The following is a 13,564-nucleotide window of genomic DNA, read 5'->3' as shown; positions in this document are numbered from 1 at the left end:
AATTTCCAAAAGCCACAGACTGGAAAGCAATAGAACAAAAAGACTGAGACAGCATGGGGTTCAACTCTGGTTTGCAGTCAGAATCTTTTCATTACTGACATATTCTTTCCTTTTATACAGCATATGTGGGAATAGACATTACAATAAAGATGGCGGAAGAGTAAGTGTAGCTCAATGGGTAAGCACCTGCTTTGCATGGACAAGGTCCCAGGCTCAATTCCTGATACTTCCTATAGCAATTTTTTCCCTCATGATTCATGAGAAATTTACTCCTCAATAATTAAAATGTTTTCTTGTTTCAAAAAAATTCATGAGCAGATGTGGCTGAAGTGGTTGATTGCCTGCTTCCCACATAGGAGTTCCAGGTTTGGTTCTTGGTGCCTCCTAGAAAAAAAAAAAAAAAAAAAAACAAGCAAAAACAAATGAAAAGACCGACTCAGGAAAGTCAATATGGCTGAGCTCTGATTTCCCCTAAAAGTTCCTGGGTTCAATTCCCAACCCCTGGTACCTCAAAAAAAAAAATGCATTCCATCATTTTTTAAGAAAGTAGGTCATTTGGCAACTGGCTTAACTGGTGAATTCTACCAATTATTCAAATACAACATAATATCAATCTTACTCATGCTCTTCCAAAAAACTGAATAAAAAGAATGCTACCAAACTCATTCCATGATGCTAACATCATCCTAATACCAAAATCAGGTAAAGATACTAAAAAGAAAGAAAATTACAGACCAATTTCTCTAGTGGATATACATGCAAAAATCCTCAACAAAATACTTGCAAATTGAACCTAAAGCACATTAAAAGGATTATACACCATGATCAAGTGGTTTTTCCCCAGGTATGCAAGGGTGGTTTAACACAAGAAAATCAATTAGTGTAATAAACCACATTAATAAATGGAAGAAGAAAAATCACTTGATTCTATTGATCGAAGCAGAAAAGGCATTCAACAAAACACAGCATCCTTTCTTGAGAAAAACATTCCAAAAGATGGGAATACATGTCAGCTTTCTTAACATTGTAAAGTATGTATATGAAAAAACCACAGCTAGCATTGTACTCAACAGTGAAAGATGAAAGCTTTCCTGCTGAGATGCAAAACAATACAAGAATCCCCACTGTCACCTCTGTTATACAATATTGTCCTAGACAAATTTTAGCCAGAATAATTAGGCAAGAAAAAGAAACAGAAATCACCCAAATAGGAAAGGAAGAAGTAAGATTTCACTCTTTGCTGATAATATAAGCTTAATATCTAGAAAATCCCAAAATATCCACAATAAAACTACTAGTAACTAATAAATGAGTTCAGCAAAGTGGTAGATAAAAAATTAATACAGAAAAATCAATGGCATTTCTATACACTACTGATGAGCAATTTGAGGAGAAAGTAAAAACAATTCTACTTAAAATAGCAACTAAAAGAATTAAGTATTTAGGAGTAAACTGAACCACAGACATACAAGATTTATATTCTGAAAACTACAAAACATTGCTAAAAGGAACCAAAGAAGACCTAAGTAAATGGAAGGTCCTGGTCATGGATTAGAAGATTAAATACAGCTAAGATATCAATTCTACCCAACAGATTCAAAGCAATCCCAATAAAAATTCTAGTTTTTTTTTTTTTTTTTTTTTGCAGAAATGGAAAAGCCAATTATCAAATTTATTTGGAAGGCTAAGGGACTCCAAAGAGCCAAAAATGTCTTAAAAAAAAACAAAGTTGGAGGATTCTTGCTTCCTGACTTTAAAGCATATTACTTAGCTACAGTGGTAAAAACTGCATGGCACTGGAATAAAGATACACAGACTGACCAATGGAACTAACTTGAGAACTCAGAAATAGGCCTTTGCATCTATAGTCAAGTGACTTTTGACAAGGCAGTCAAGCCTACCCAGCTTGGCCAGAACAATCTATTCAACAAATGGTGCTGGGAGAACTGGGTAGCCATATCCAAAAGAAAGAAAGATGAATTCTATCTCTCATTTTATATAAAAATTAACTCAAAATGGATCAAAGACCTAAGTACAAAAGTTACAACTATAAAACTTCTAAAAGAAAATGTAGGGAAATATCTTCAAGATCTTGTGGTATATTTTCTGAAACCTTATACTAGCAAGAGCAACAAAAGAAAAAAAAATAGATAAATGGGGCCTCCTCAAATACTTTTGGTCTTCAAAATACTTTGTCAAGAAAGTAAAAAGGAGCCTACTCAATGGGAGAAGGTATTTGGAAGCCACATATCTGATAAGCGTTTGCTATCCATGTTACATAAAGAGATCACACAATTTAATGATAAAAGGACAAGCAAAACAATTTAAAGATGTGCAAAAGACTTGAATAGATATTTCTCCAAAATTGAAATATAGATGGCCAAAAGGCACATGAAAAAATGTTCAATATCACTAGCAATTAGGGAAATGCAGATCAAAACTACAATGAGGTACCATTTCACACCTTATAGAATGGTCATAATAAAAAACAAAACAAAACAAAATATTCAGAAAACTGCAAGTGCTGAAGAGGATGTGGAGAAATAGGAATTGTTATGAAGAATGGTGCAGTCTCTCACTTGAGTTTGGCAGTACCTCAAGAAGCTGAATATAAACTTACCATATGATCCAGCAATCCCATTACTAGGAATATATACAGAATAACTGAAAGCAAGTGGGTGAACTGACATTTGCACACTGATGTTCATAGCAGCATTATTCACAATTTCTAAAATATGGGACCAGCCCAAGTGTCCATTAACCAATAAATGGATAAACAAAATGTGGAATATATACACAATATATATATTCAGCTGTAAGAAGAAATTAAATTGAGATGCATATGACAACATGGATGAAACTTGAGGACATTTTGTTGCATGAAATAAGCCAAATACATACAGACAAATATTATATGGTCCCACTAATACAAATTAAAAATATATAAGTAAACTCACAAGAGTAAACTCTAGAGTATAGGTTATGGGGAAATGGAATGTGAGTTGAGAGTGGGAGCTGATGCTCAATGCATGGAGAATTTTTAATAAGGTTTATTAAAAATGTGGAAATAAGTAGAGTTGATGGTAACATATTATAGAGTATAACTAATACTGCTGATTTATAAATGAGATTGTGGCTGAAAGGGGTAGTCTGTGGACATAAATGTCAATTGAAAGAAAACTAGAGAATATTCTAACGTGTGTACAGCATAGTGATTTCAGTGGTGTATGAAGATTGTGGTTAGCAGTATAAATATAAGAATGTTCTTTTTAATAAAGAGTTAAGAATATGGTGATCCATGGGAAAATTATAACTAATGCAAATTATGAGTGATAGTAATATTTTAATATTTTTCCACAATGGCAAAAATATGTATCAATTCTAAGAGACAATTGTAGGAGGAAGGATATGGGAGTTTTTCCTTTTAAAGTAACATTCTAAATTTTGAGGTAATGACAGCGCAATTCTGTGATAAAAATGGAGCCACTGTGTACATTTTGAATGGATTTTATGAGAACAGGGGGCTGTAAAGCACAGGGAATACTGTGGTGGAACATGGACTATGGTTAAGAGGACAAATATGAGAACCTTCTCTCATTCACTATAACAAATATATAATACTAATACAGGGTGTTAATAATCAGGTGGTTTGGGGAAAAATACACCAATTGTAAGATATGGGCTATAGATAATAGTAACATTTTGATGATGCTTTTTCATAGTTTGTCACAAATGTTTCACAACAATTCAAGGTGCTGATGGTGGGGTGAGGTAGAGGAGACCTGTATGTTGATATGCATGTTTGTTTTTTAAGTTTACAATGTTTACTATACACTTATGGTTTGTGATGGTTAGGCTAATGTGTCAACTCGGCCTGGTAATTATGCCCAGTTGTTTGGTCAAGCAAGCACTGGGTTAACTTCAATACAAGGGCATTTATCGACTTTAGTCACCGTTGACTTTATTGCAGTGGTAAATCATAGAAAGCTGATTACAATTACATCAATCAGGGAGATTGCCATCAGCAATGAGTGACGCTTTATCCAATCAATTGAATGCCTTAAAAGGGGAACTGATTCCAACATTGGCTGAGAATTTCCCAGCTCGTCTGTGGACAGCCACCATCTCCCAGAACTTGTCAAGAATCTTCATTGGACTTTCATCAGAGCCCCTGGTTTCAGCCTGCCTGCGGAACTTGGACTTGTGCATCCCCACGGTAATGTGAGGGACTCATAAAATCGCATACTAATGATAGATATCTCTTGTTGATTCTGTTTCCCTAGAAAACCCTGACTAATATATAGTTTATATATGTTCATATATGTGGTTTTGCCACACAGATCAGAATTCAATTCTAATTAAAATGAAATAGGATGGGTGAAACTATCTAATGCATAACCTAGAATACACTAGGAACTCAATAAATGTGCATTAGAGAGAGTTAAAAGGGGAAGGAAAACACTAGGAGTCAAGTGTTAATGAAGTGTAGGAAAAGCTTACAAGGAGCCAGTACACATGGACCACAGTGTTTGCTCTTTGATTTAAGTGCAGAGAGATATGTGAATAAGTATCTTGCCTTATTACAGTGTTTATCTTTCAAATTGTTTATAATTACATTGCTTTTCTTAGAATTAATTATGCATTATTAAAACAAAATTGATTGAAGGACAGTGATACCCCTGGATTGTACTTGAAACTAGAAGTCATTCATTTGTTTGTTAATTTGCTCATTTATTTCTTTAACACAGATTTATTTGTTATATACTCTATGAACACTTTGCTAGAAAGAGAGTTTGAAAGCTGCACAGAAGATGACCTGAACTTGTTTTCCAGGCTTAGAAAAGAATCTATTAAACTTGGTTCTAAATATTGACAAGATTCTTCTATATTTTAAAAGTCCCTAACTTATAAACTTAACAGCAATGTAATTTTTCAACTGCTTTGTTTTCTGACTACAAAAAAAATGTGTTCTGCCGTAGAGTAATTGCAGCCAGTTTCTAAATGATCTGTTTCAATCAGAAAGATAAAACCATGTAACCTGAGATGCACACCTAGTAATGTCAGGAAGAGTATTTTACTTTTAGGGTTAGCCAATTTGGTTAAAATTAGTGTAAAAGTAATATTTGCAGTAGTCTTTGGAATCCTCTCATGAAATGAAAGCTTTCTCAATTGAGCCACATAAACCCAGAACAACATATTCCACACCCAAGCTTGCCTATAAATAAGGATATAATGAGTTTCCCATGTGTTTTCTCATTCTGGAATTCCGTATCCATTCCTTTCAAAGAAGCTGCACCATCAGCAGTTATATTTAAATAGGTGTTTCAATATTATTATTAAAGACATTTTCAAAAATCTATTTTCTCCACTGTATATTACTTTAGGGGATCTTAAGCAAAAAAGTAATTCTTCATGTATTTTATTACCGAAGAGGAATCTAGAAAATACTGTAAACTGGGACAGATTGAAGCATAGAAACTTTCAGCCAATCAAATAATATACCCCTCATTATATACTCATTTGTTAACTTATTTTTGTCTTCCATAGAAATGTTCTTATCTACATTATTTTTCATGCAATATTCAAACTTTCCATGGCAAGAAAAGCAGAGTTATCCAATTCTTTTTAGCTTGTCTTTCACTCAAAAAAAAAGTCTTCTGAACATTTATTTTTATATTAGTAATAGAAAGTTTTGTTTCTCATGAAGACTTTATTTCATCATTGTTAATATCACAAGACATGAAATATCCTTAGGGCTAAACTTATCATTAATGATAATGGATATAATTACAGTTTTCTAGATAACTAAAGTTTTAGGTGGACTTTTGGTCAAATCACTTTAGAACAGTATTTTTATTGCCTAGTGAGGATGATGAAAGGGTCCAATTTTATGGTCAAGAAGATAAGCCGGATTTTGTAATTTCCTTGTTCTCATATTTTTGCTCGATTTTGTCTATGTTCTTGACAATGCTGCAGAAATGAATTTCAAGAGCACATCAGGTGAGTTAAGCCAGTAATTTATTCAGATAGGGAGGGATGAGAAATGGGAGAAACTAACATCATAGGTCCCAGATAGAGAGGAGGGGGCTGGAAAGTGATAAAGTGGGCTGATTTACAGACTACAATTCCCCATTATAGATTATACATGCCCAGGTTCTACTCACCTGGCCATCATGGCAGAGGAAAGAGTGATGAGAGCATGTTGGAGTCGACGGACCCGAAGGGTATCGGGAATGAAATACAAAGAGAGATTGGGATCAGGGGTTCTGAGAGCATTGATTTCTCAAGCTCATCAGACAAGTTTATTAATATCAGGGCCTTCTTTATATACCCCAAGCAACCGTGAGATCTAGCAACTATTCTAGCTAACTATTCCCATAACTTCATTAATGAAAACACAGCGCACGGTGAATAAGATAGTAACTAAAGCCCAAGATGTTCTATTATGTTATTGAAACAAGTATACTCATAAATCTTGTTGCCCAGGTTACTTGAGATATCAAGTCTGGGTTCTGCTGGAATGTTATGTTTCCCAGAGAGATTAGCCATCTGCACGTACATCTCCAGGGAGAGCATGACCCAGTGGTCAGAAAGTAACTTGCTACCATGGAAACAGCATGCCTTTGCCTCCCACAAGAGCAGAGTGCAGAGGGCAGGAACAGGGTTCCAAAGGCGAGAGAGAGAGAGTTCAGGCCTTGTACCTTATTTTTAACTGTTAATTATTCCACACCTTTGCTGACGGCCCAGGAGGAGTCCCAGCTGTTCACTGTTTTGATTGTTTACTCCTCCATCAATCCCCTAGGAGGGCCCAAAGATAAAGTTCTTGGGTAATATCGGGGGCTTCTCTTGGCTTCAGAAGGAAATCCTGTACTGAATGCCAGAATCTTGGGGAGGATCTTCCAGCAGCCATCTTGGGGGTTATTGATGTCCACGTGGACTTCTTGCCAGGTTCCAGGTTCATCTGTTGATTCCCTGTCTTACTAGCTGGCTTCATTATGTTAGCTTTTTAAGTATTACTTTCATTCCACAGCTTATCTTTCCCTTTTTTTTTCTTCTTTTCTTCATTCTGACTTCCTCTTTTAGAAATCTTTTAAGCCACATGTCATTTTTTAAGAGTTAAAGTTAATAGTTATGAATTTTCTTATGTGGTGAAGTATACACAACAATTTAATATACTGAGCTAAACCAATTACTGTTTCACATTCCTAAAATCTCATTCTTTCTTCAGGAAATTCAAGTACTGTATGTGATCTATAACTCTGATAAAGACCAAATGAGTATGTCCTGTTCAGTCTATATATTAAACATTAGTAAAGCTTTTTTAAAATAAAAAATAATTGAAAATTGTAGTATTTATGTTCACTTCTGATACCTTCAATAAATCTTACCATTTGGGGGACCACTGCTCTATTGCTTGCTACTAGACCAGTTAATATTAATAACTGAAAAATAGGGCATGTTAAATTTATGAATTTTTTAAAAAAATGGTGAACATCCAAGCAGAGTCAATAAACGCTTAAATAGAAATAAGAAACAATAAAATCTGACATTCATTAGGAAAAATATGCATTTTACTAATGTGGTAATTTGAATATAAATATAAAAATAAAATGGCCAGGAAACAAAAACATTAATAGTATTTAATTAGGAAAACACTGGAAAGCAAGTAGGAATGAAAGCAGTAAGTTATTGAACTTAGTCGTAAAGAGTAAACCCTAATTTATTTTGCATTTTTAGTGTTAATATAGTCGGCAGCAGTGGACAAATCAATGTTAATTGGGTTCTAAAGGAAAAGCATGCAGGAAACAATTTTCAAAGTTATAAAGAGTGACTACATATGAAAAGGAAGTGTTGAAATTGAATACAATTTCATTATTCCTGAATACTTTTATTAATATAAAAATGCTAGACATTGTGAATAACCTATATGTATCCTTAAGGCTGCATTCTTTTCTCCCAACACTTTATTATGCAAAAATTTGATCATGCAGCAAAGTTGAAAGAACTTTCAATGCGCACAAAGAATCTACCACCCAGATTCTACCAAGACATTTTGTTCAATCATAATCTGTCTGTCCTATCCTCTATCCAATCATGAATTCATCTTATTTTCTTCTCATTCAAAGTAAATTCTGCAAACATCTGAACACTTTCCGCTAAATACTTCAGTGTGCAGTTTTTTAAATATAAGGTTAATACTAAAGGAAACGCACGTATCTTCAATGTGCGTTCCTTGAGTTTTAACTTGTGCATACTCCTGTGTAACACAAACTTCTCTCATACAACTATTATCCTTCACTCCAGAGAGTCCCCCCATCATCTTCCCAATCTCCACCTATTCCCAAGACACCTATTATGATCATTCTTCATCATGATGCCACTGTTTAAGTTACCTTGACTATTCAAGGAAATATCATGTAGTGGATAAACTTGAACAATAGGAATTTATTGGCTCACAGTTTTGAGGGTAGAAAAGTTCAAATCCAAGCCATCATCAAAGCTGCTTTCAAATGACCGAGGGTGGTATGCAGCTAAGGGTGGGTGCTACCTTGGAGGTCATCCCCCTGGGCCTCTTCACCTGTCCCCTGTGCTTGGAAGTGTACGAGAAGCTGGTGCAGATTCCCTGTGGAAATGTCTTTTGCTCTGCAAGCTTGCAGGAATGTCTGAAGCCAAAGAAATCTGCCTGTGAACTCTGTCCCAGTACTCTGGCACCCGGCATTCAAGCTGAGGAGCTTGAGCAGCAGATTTAAAGCACAGAGACTTCTTGCCATGGCTGCCAGAAAAAATTTCTTTCTCTCCAATATCCAGGCCCACATGACTACCTGTTCCAAATACCAGAATTACATCATGGAAGGTGTGAAGGCCACCATGAAGGATGCATCACTTTAGCCAAGGAATTTCCCAAACCATTATACCTTTCTTTGCCCTTATTGTCCTGAGAAGAACTTCGATCAGGAAGGACTTGTGGAACACTGCAAATTATCCCAAAGCACAGATAACAAATCTGTGGTGTGTCCCATCTGTGCCTCAGTGCTCTGAGAAGACCCCAACTACCTCAGTGCCAACGTCATAGGGCATATCCAGTGCAGCACTGTTTTTCTTAAAACACTTTTGTTGATTACAATGTGGATGAAGAAAGCACGATGAATCAGGTGTTTCAGCACTCCATCATTCATCAGTGAACAGAGGCTCTGCTGTCCATCTCATGTTCCAGTGTAAGGGTGAAACATTGGACTCATACACTTTGTTTTTTAAAATTTTTTAATCATACAGTTTAAATGTACAACAGACCCTGGGATTGAATCATGGCATTAAGGACAGGGATATAGGGTCCCCTGCTCAGATCCCTCTATTTTCTTTCGACTCTTGCCAAAGCTGTCTTTCCATACTGGTAAACTTGTTTGACACATGGTCTAGTCTTTTATTGGTCGTCAGCTATTTCCTGGAGCTACTTCTGGAAGAGAATTCAGATTCTCCATCGGTTCTTGTTTCATGTGTTCCTGCCATCCAACGTTCATCTCTCAGGTCCTGTTCACAAGTCCTGTTGTGGTGAACGTTCTGAGTTTAGCATGGTCTGATGCGGAAGGTTTTTTTAGTGGCATTTTCCTACTATCCCTGCACACCCTTAAAAATTAACAGGTTCATTCTTAAATGCCTGCATGATGCCTTTATAGGATAAAATGTATTCATATATTTTTAGTAAAATTAAGAGTTTGTAGGTTAGGAGAGTTAAAAATTCATATATCCATAAGTGGGGAGAAGGTTCAGCTAAGCAATGGGAGAGCCACAGCTTTTGGATTCTGATTTTTAAGCTAATGCAGTATTTTCAATATTCATTATACTCGTTTATTTGAGGCTTCCTTACATTCTTGTCCTTGAAATATGAAGAGGTCCTCAAATGAATAAGAAAAAAGAAAGAGACTCTAGCAGATACTTGTTCTTTTATCTTCTATTTGATAACTTAATATTAAACTTAGCATTGTTTTTCTATCACACATGTCTTCCATAGGAACCTAATATCTACCTGTAAACAGATTTGAAACCTGCATTCTAAATGCAAAGAGAGGTTATAGGAAATCTAATCTCACACCCAGTTGTTTCACATAAGACAGATTGTTCATAAAGGCAAAACACATCTCCTGATGAGCAGTTTTTATCAAGAGTGGTCTCCTGGAAACTTGCTTTGATAACAGATCAAAACAGTTGAAACACTTGAAGTTAAAGATATTTCATGAATATTAATAAGTGTAAGGCTAAAAAGCTGTCAACCTAATTTTAAGAGCTGAATTTCTGATCAACCAGAAGGCATATGAGAATTAGGGTCATTTTTCATGTCCAACTTCATTTAAATATGAAAATTTTTCTAGTTAATAGCTGGGGTTGCAAACGGTGAAATACTTTGGACCCATGCACTGCTGGCCAGGAATAGCTGCAGACGCCTAGTCACCAGTGAAGACTGGGCCCATTTGGGGCAATACTTTTTTTCTAATTTGTTTTTTCTTAGGAGGACCCAAATATTAAGGTCAGCTTCTTCACTGTAATTTCTGGAAAAATTCACTCAGAATTCCTTGATTTGAGATTATCTTTGTAGAATTTTGGAGGGAAATTTGATAAAACTGTCATTTGAGGAAACTGATTAGAGCATGTCCATCTCACTGGTCATGCAGAGAACTGGACTTATTTCCTTATATTACATGCACTTCATGTATTTCTAATAGGATGATTTTTCAAAAAGTGACATTTCTTATGTTCTGGCTTTTAAAAGGTGAAAATATAAATAATTCATAATTTGTCCAAAAAACGCTGTGCTTTCCCCCCAAGGACTATAGCATTCTAGGACTGGCTGCTGGTGAGACTTGGTCTTGGACTCCTCTATCACATGGCAATGCACATGACACCTTCTTCCAACCTCTCCGCTCTCTCTTCTGGGTTCCATTGATTTCAGTTTTTGTTTGCTCCCTCTCTTACATTCTATCAGTCTGAATTGCATTCTCCTTATAAAGATTTCTAGTAATAGGACTAAAACCAACCATGATTGAGGTGGGCCACATCTTAACTGAAGTAACCTCATCAAGAGGTCCTGTTTACACTGGGTTCACATTCACAAGAATGGACTCAATTTAAGAACATTTTTTCCTGGAACGCATAGCTCCAAACCACCACAGCCACCTACTCCTAAAAGCGATGACCTATTAAGTAAAAAGTGATCTGTATATTCAAGTGCTGAGCTTCCAGTTTCCAATGACAGTTAAAATGATCTCTCTCATTAAAAGAAAAATATTTCAACTTGTCCTTTTCAATTACACGCTTTTCAAATACCTGAGTGAAAAATAGTTTTTAAAGTAAAAATAGTTTAATAAAAGTCAAACTATGTTTCCTGGTAGAGTGAAAGCGAGAATCAAGTAACTTCCATTAAATCTGAGACCTGAAAAATTTTGTGCATTGTGGAAGATTCATGGCCACATTTCTTGTTCTTCTGTTAGTTTACTATCTTTCAAACTTACATCCAATTAAGGAACTTCTAACTCAATACCAGCTGTATGGTAGGTACACAATAAATATTTGTTGAATGGAATAAAAGAATGAAATGAAACAATAACAGCGAAAGAGGAAACTAATGTTCACTGAGTATTTAGGACATGTTTAGTAGAGGGCTATGTGTTTTAAATAAATTATCTTGTTAATCCTTAAAACAATCATGCAAGTTAGCTAATGCTTTAAATGGTAAATGCTAAATACATCACTATAACTGCTAAAATATATAGGCCCTAACTTACTAAGAGGTTTGCATCTTGAAGAACATCAGAGTGACAATTGAATTACTTATTTGCAATAGGCTTAATACTAATATTTTTCCTTTCTTTATCTAGATGATAAAGGATTATTTCAGGACAAATATAAACCAAGGGTATTTAGTCAGTTATTGTTCTATTATTCTATAAACATTAATTTTAGCAATTTTATTTCAAAGTCAGAATTACTAGTGCTATAATTGGTCAGTACAAAAAGTTACAGAATTTTTGACTAGCAGGATATAAGTTTCTAGTTCTACTTACTAAAGGCAATCTAATTTTAATCTATTCAGGAAACAGCAAGGTCAGGGATTTAAAAGGATATATAAATATTACTTCAAAAATCGAGCTGAAAAATAAATGCTAATCAGAATTGAAGGATAACAGATCTGAACTTTCAGTATAAAATAACATCTAAATAGAACAACTGAAAGAACTTTACCTAATATTCCATCTAAATTGCAAAAACACATGAGAAAAAGGCAAACAAAAAAAGCAAGATAAACAAAATGTAGAAACAAAATGACAATAAGCACAAACAATTTCACTATTACCACAAACTGTCAGATAAATGTCGGGTAAAAACCTGGAAAGAATTGGTGGCCTCATGCTGATAACTAGGTGATCATCCAAGAAATATTTAATAAGCACTCTATCCTGGGACATGTTAGGAAATCCCCAAGGGCCTGTAGAGAGTTTATGGTTGTTTATTACAAATGAGGTCTGGAGTCCATTTGTTTTATAGAATAATTTAAAATACATATTGTCAAGAAATTATCATTTCAATTTAATGACTTTAACTGATTGTGAGATTACATCTTTTAAAATAATGCAATAACTCCCAGTGTTGATTTTGTGATTTGAACTTTCCATTAGTAGTAGTGAGTTATATATTTCAAATATTTGAATTATATTGGCTGATAAGAATGCACTTAACATTTTTTTAATTAATTGAATCCCTTTGTAGAAGTGGATACAACATATCACTTAAATTAATTATCCTACTAAAGGCCTATAGAAAAGCTTCAATCCATATGATTTTTAAAATATTACAATTATTGAATAAGATCTGATTTATCTAAGATGTATGTATAGTGTTCTTGGCCTATGAGCACAGTATTTTTCAGAAGTTCACTATGTTTTGCAAAATCCTACTTCTTTTTTTTTTCTTCTTTATTCTTTTTTTAAATGTTACAATCAGAAAATATGAAGTCCCCATATACCCCCCACCCCCCTCACCCCACTCCTCCCACATCAACAAACTCTTTCATCATTGTGGCACATTCATTGCATCTGATGAATACATTTTGGAACACTGCTGCACCACATGGATAGTAGTTAACATTGTAGTTTACACTCTCCCCCAGTCCACCCATGGCAGTGGGCCATGGCAGGACATACAATGTCCAGCATCTGTCCCTGCAGTACCACCAAGAACAATTCTAAGTCCTGAAAATGCCCCCCCCCCCCCCCCCGCCATCATATCTCTTCTTTCTTCTCCCTATCCTCTGCAGCTACCATGGCCACTTTCTCCACATCAATGCTACAGTTTCTTCCATTACTAATCACAATAGTTCCATAGTAGAATATCAGTAAGTCCACTTTAATCCATACTCTATTCCTCCAAACTGTGGACCCTGGGATGGTTATGTCCACTCCCCCTTTCTATCAAGACAGGGCTTAGATTCCGCATGGATGATGGATGCATTTCTCCTGCTTGCAGTTGTAGGTACTCTTGGCTCCCTGGTGTTGTGGTTGACCTTCTTTTCCTC

At 35.2% G+C, this 13,564-nt stretch overlaps 1 pseudogene; it reads left to right on the top strand.

The window, feature by feature from the left end:
- The first annotated feature begins 8,510 nt into the window (after nucleotides 1-8,510).
- Nucleotides 8,511-9,182, top strand: LOC101412203 (E3 ubiquitin-protein ligase RNF114 pseudogene; annotated as a pseudogene).
- Nucleotides 9,183-13,564: the final 4,382 nt, after the last annotated feature.

The sequence above is a fragment of the Dasypus novemcinctus genome, chromosome 1, assembly GCF_030445035.2.
Source record: "Dasypus novemcinctus isolate mDasNov1 chromosome 1, mDasNov1.1.hap2, whole genome shotgun sequence".
Taxonomy (NCBI): Eukaryota; Metazoa; Chordata; class Mammalia; order Cingulata; family Dasypodidae; genus Dasypus; species Dasypus novemcinctus.
The sequence above is the reverse complement of the archived record's forward strand: the minus strand, read 5'-3'. Positions and strand labels throughout refer to the sequence as shown.